Raw genomic sequence first — 3,692 nt, 5'->3', positions numbered from 1 at the left:
TCTCTGGAAAGGGACCACAACAGCATGCAGACTATTTTGGAGGTTAGTGGAGAGGCACGACATAGTTTGGGACACAGGTCTTCATAGCACAGCTGTCAGAGCGCTCAGCAATGATGATGCTGGTATGCATCTGTTGCTCTCAAAGAAGGAAGAGCAGGACATGAATGTGGAAAGCAGTGTTAGCCTTGGCTGTCATGACCATGAAATTGAAGAGTGTCACCTCCCTAGAGGAGGGAGTATAGAAGAGTTGAGATGTTAGACCTCAGAGAAGAAGACTTTGGCAGATGTTTGCAACTTTAAGTGGGGACACCCATGTGAGCTGCAGAGAAGGACAGCAGAGATCAGTACAGCTGGTCTTCAAGGACAGTGTCTTTCAGGTATGAATGTGTTCCTACCAATCAATAGTCAGGAAAAGAAGAAGATCCATCAGGAGAGAATCTTGGGGAAACAGGAGACTTCAAGAGGAAGCTCCCTAGAAAAGAGGAAGCATAAAAAAATGTGGATGCATGGAATGAAGCAAAGGAGAAATTCAGAAATACAGCTGGTTTTAGGAAAGCCAGAGCTCTCATGGAATTTATTCTTGGAAGGGAGTTGAAGGGCACAATGACTAGTTATTATTATTTCTGGCACAGTTAAGAATAAATGTGCTAAATTTGTGCTAAATTTGATAAGATTTGTGCTAAATTTGCTAAGAGTAGCTGCAGAGAGGTGTGAGCTACTCTTGTAACTTCACCAGCAAGGTCTCCCAGTTCCATGTGCCTAAGAGGCAGAACCCAAGGCAAAATCCACCAGTGGATGCAGATCAAGTCAAAGGTTACTGGGTGTGATGGTTTTGGGTGGGATAGAGTTAATTTTCCTCAGAGTATCTAGTATGAGGCTATGTCTGGAATTATGCTGAGAAGAATGTGATAACACACTGATGTTGTAGGTGTTGTCAAGCAATGCTTACATTAAGCTAGGGTCATTTTCAGATTCTCATACTGCCCCCTATGCTCCCAGCTTTTTCTCTACATAAAGCTGGCAGTACATGTAGCCAGGACAGCTGACTCAAAGTGACAAAAGAGATTTTTCCATGTCATAAGAGGCCATGCTGACAGAGGGACGTGATTGCTGCCTGGGGACTTGATGGGTGTGGGTCAGCGTGTGGTGAGAGGTTGCCTCACTTGATTTTCTTGGTTTAGTTTTCTCTTACTTTTATGGCTGTCTTCATTATCAAAAATTTTTTAAAAATATTATTTTATTTAATTTCAAGCATTAAACTGTTCTTATCTCGACCCATGGATTTTCTTACCATTTTTCTCTGATTCTCTTCCCCATCTCATTGCACCAGGGTGGGGGAGGTGAGAGAGCAGCTGTGTGGTGCTTAGTTGCTGGCTGAGGTTAAACTACATTTTATGGTTTAAGGGCTAAGAAGCTGATGGAGAAGGACAAGTGGTAGCTGTAAGACACAGAGGGGTCACAGAGCAGTATTGTTCCCTCCCCTTTCCTGCCACAGTCTGAAAAAAACATGGAGGCCAGAAGATATGGGATGTTCTTTCCTTTCCTTCCCTTCCTGGGCTGCCTTGTGTCGCATCTCTGGACAGCGGGCCCTACCTCCGCGTGCTTGGCAGCATCCACCCCCATCCACTCCCTGACACCAATGCAGTGTCTGGCAATGAGTCCCAGCAACCTAAGGGAATTACTTGGACTCTTGTGCTCGGGACTACTGGGATCGGGTTTTGTCTATAGTTGAATATCCTTTGTTCCTTATTAATATCATTTTCTTCCCCCTCCTTGTTTTCTTTAAACTTTCTAGAGTCTTGACTTCTAACATTGTGTGAAGCATCTTTTCTCTGTTCCCTTTATATCCTCTCCTGGAAGGGTTGGGAACAATTGAGGGAAAATCCTGCTCTATATTTCATTGGGCTTTGCCCGGAGTCCTAAACAGAGACAACTGCGCTCCTCTGTGACATCATATGGAGACAATGCACAACCTTCAGCCCAGCGCTCCTCAGTGACAAAAGTATGTCTGCCAGCCTTCAGCATTGCACTTCTCTGAGACCTGACAAAGAGACAGCACCCAGCCTATGGCACAGTGCATCTCTGTGACCTCATGGAGATACAATGCACAGCCTGCAGCAGCGCGGTCTTCTGTGACGTCACAGAGGAACAGTGAAATGCCTGAAAATCGTGCTCCTCTTTGACCGTACATATGGATGGAGTAGAACGTGCAGCACAGAGCTCCTCTGTCCGCTCACAGTGGGACAGTGCTCAGTCTCCAGCACCACAGTCCTCTGTGGCATCACAGTGGGAGAGCTCCCAGCCTGTGGCACCTTGCTCCTCTCTGAATTCATAGAAGGATGACACTCATACTGTGGCAGCACGTTCATCTGTGTCACATGGAGACGATGCCCAACCTTCATCACAGTGCTCTTAGTTGACGTCTAAGAAGGAGGGCACCCAGACTCTGGCATCATCACACTCCTATGTGACCTCCCGGAGGAAGAAAACTCAGCCTGTGCCAACTCTCTCCTCTGTGATATCACAGTGAGATGGCGCCCAGCGTCCAGCATTGTGGTCCTCTGTCACCTCACAAAGGGACTCCACGCAACCTGTGCCAGCCTGCTCCTATATGACCTCTGCACAGCAATGTCATGAACCCTGCATCACCACACACCTCTGTTACCTCACAGACTGACATCGCCCGGCCTGCGGCACCACACATGTCTGTGACCTCACAGACGGATGGCACCCAGCCTGCTGCAGAGATCTCCTCTGTGACCTTGCAGAAGGATGGCATCCACCCTGCAGCAGTGAGCTCTTCTGTGCCGTTACAGAAGGATGGCGCCCTGCCTCTGGTACGGCACTCTTCATTGACCTCACAAAGGTACAGCACCCAGACTCCAGCACCGTGCTGCTCGATTACGTCACAGAGAGAGACAGCACCCACCCTATGGCACTGAGCTCCTCTGTGGTGTCAAAGGACAGCGGCCAGCCTCCAGCACTGCGCTCCTATTCCCGTTTTATCCTCCCCTGGGAGGGTGGGGGACAATAGAGTGAAAATCCAGCTCCCTGTTCATTTGAGTTTGTGCTAAACCTTAAATGGAGACACATAGCTTCCCCAGTGCTTGTTTGCATTTCCCCCACCCCTGCCCATGTCTCTGCTGCTGGAGCTGTCCCTACCCGGAGCTGTTTCTCACTGTCAGTGTTCTCAGACCCCCTCCTGTGTGCTCTGTTCTACTCTGCAGACCTCTCCTGGCAGCAGGGCACTGTCCAGGGACATCTCTGTGTGTGCAGGCTCTTATGGGAACATCAGACCAACACTGATGAGGCTTGAAGAGTGATGTTGATGCTGTCTCTAGGCCAAGGCATGTTGATTTCTGATACTCCCTGGTTTGTTCTCCTCTAAAAGTAAAAGATTTGGCATATCAGTCCCTCTTACTGACATTATTTCTATGTCCTAATGCCCACCATCAACACCTAGATTAGAGAATGAAAAAGCAGGATTCTTTCCCTTCAGGTAGTCCTTGCCTTGCTGTTTGCCTGCAGCTATTGGATAGAGAAGGGACAGACCTGTCCTCTCTGATGGCATCTGATGGCGGATGCCTCTCAATAAAGGCACACAGCGCACAGGCACCAAATCTGGTTCTCTGTGATGCCATCTGAGGTGTCTGTCATGCACCCATCTGTATGGGCCTGGCCTGGCACAGCGT

This window comes from Mesitornis unicolor, unplaced genomic scaffold (assembly GCF_000695765.1).
Source record: "Mesitornis unicolor isolate BGI_N332 unplaced genomic scaffold, ASM69576v1 scaffold5675, whole genome shotgun sequence".
NCBI lineage: Eukaryota > Metazoa > Chordata > Aves > Mesitornithiformes > Mesitornithidae > Mesitornis > Mesitornis unicolor.
The sequence above is the reverse complement of the archived record's forward strand: the minus strand, read 5'-3'. Positions refer to the sequence as shown.